The sequence below is a fragment of the Etheostoma spectabile genome, chromosome 20 (assembly GCF_008692095.1).
Source record: "Etheostoma spectabile isolate EspeVRDwgs_2016 chromosome 20, UIUC_Espe_1.0, whole genome shotgun sequence".
NCBI classification, from domain to species: domain Eukaryota; kingdom Metazoa; phylum Chordata; class Actinopteri; order Perciformes; family Percidae; genus Etheostoma; species Etheostoma spectabile.
Window position 1 is genome coordinate 3,465,954 of NC_045752.1, and position 1,691 is coordinate 3,467,644.

Consider the following 1,691-nt stretch of genomic DNA (forward strand, 5'->3'; position numbering starts at 1 on the left):
AACACAACATAGTCCGTGCCCCTCGCCTGGCATCATGGCGGTACTGAAAGTCGGAAGAAAGAGTCCTATTTGATTATGACTGCATCTGAAGTGCCTTGCAGTGGAAGGTGGTAAAATATGTGGACAATTTATTAAAAGGGAAAAATACCATGAATTTGAAAGTCCATATGGAGAAGCACAAGGAGGCTAAGCTAGCTTACCACAACCCTCCTGTTGTCCTCCGGTCAAATCTGATCCCTTTAAAAAAATGTCTATATCTGAAATATGACTTTCTTTTTAACCAAATGACCACAAAAAATGGATTGGCTTCCTTACAACGCTCTTTGCAAATACAATTGATCACTTTCATTCCTCTGACCTTAACTATTAGTCATTAGGCTTTTTTAACTCAAATGAGGGTTATTGACCATGAATTCCAAAAAGAGCATGGATGTCGGGTACAGGGCCAGGCAGCATGACGGAGACAACCGCAAGACAGAGAACACTACAGGCTGCTTTCACCTGCTTTCACCTAGCCGGTTAGTGAATAAGGAGGCAGACAAAAAGCGGGAGGGTACGTGGGTTAATATGTGAATTAATACTGGGAAATCTACACAACTGTGTGAGTCGATTGATTTCAAAACGTTCACCACTTTACCCTGACCAAAGTTCACAACACCAGTGGATGTCTGTCTTTAGTCTATTGGCTATTTAGATTTTTTCCTGGAACACGTCATGCCGCACACATTTTGCACTTACTGCGGCGTCTTGTGTAGCCTGGTCCTACCAGACTGACACATTTCATTTGTACTCCACTGACAAGTGTTAGCTTCCTTGAAGGCCAGTACTGTGACGTTTTAAACTATTGGATGTGCCCAAAGCCACTCTGGATCTGCCATAACCAATCGCTGACGTTTGATCGTGACGTCTGCTTAACTTAGCTGGAAGATCAAACTTTTCCCAAACCCTGTGGGGAGGAAGGCCACACCACCACGGCCACCAACAGAACTCAACAAAGATTGTTCTTGTTCAGGCTTTAACTTCTGGATATTCAGCAGCGTTGCCACCACGGACCGAATGACTTGGCTCGCATCTTTCTCCGCCGCCATTAGTACGGAACTCACCAACGGTTACAGAACCTCAACGTCATCGGTGTGAGCCACTCCCTCTGTTCGCTGATGGGACCGCCAAATATTTGGCCGGAGAAAACCCAAGAATACACCGCAAACCCAGACGGAGTACTGGAGGAAAATGAAAATTGAGCGGGAGTACGTAGGAGGGCGGAGCAAGGCTACGTCTTGTGCAGACTGTTTACATATTTGTGCTCATCATATGTACACTGTATGTACTGGTGTTATTTTAGACTACATTGTGAATACATATTTCTATTGTATGATGTCTAATTGTATGATGTTGATGTATTATTACACAATACTTTTTCTGACCTTTTTAGAACCTTGCCCCCGACAAATTGTGGGCGGCTGTGGCTCAGTGGTAGAGCGGTTGCCTGCCAATCGGAAGGTTGGTGGTTTGATCCCCGCCCCTGCAGTCATTGTCGAAGTGTCCTTGGGCAAGACACTGAACCCCGAGTTGCCCCCGGTGCTGCGCATCGGAGTGTGAATGTTTATCTGATGAGCAGGTGGTACCTTGTACAGTAGCCCCGGCCACAGTGTATGAATGTGTGTGAATGGTGAATGTTTCCTGTAGATGTA

The 1,691-nt window shown here is 45.5% G+C and overlaps 1 long non-coding RNA gene across 1 annotated transcript in view; it reads right to left on the reverse strand.

Moving 5' to 3' along the window:
- The window catches only part of LOC116670517 (uncharacterized), a 13,641-nt gene extending 12,366 nt beyond the window's left edge, over positions 1–1,275 (reverse strand). The window contains exon 1 of the long non-coding RNA XR_004327049.1: positions 1,100–1,275. This is a non-coding gene — a long non-coding RNA (uncharacterized LOC116670517). The remainder of the gene's footprint in view (positions 1–1,099) is intronic.
- Between the last annotated feature and the right edge of the window lie 416 nt (positions 1,276–1,691).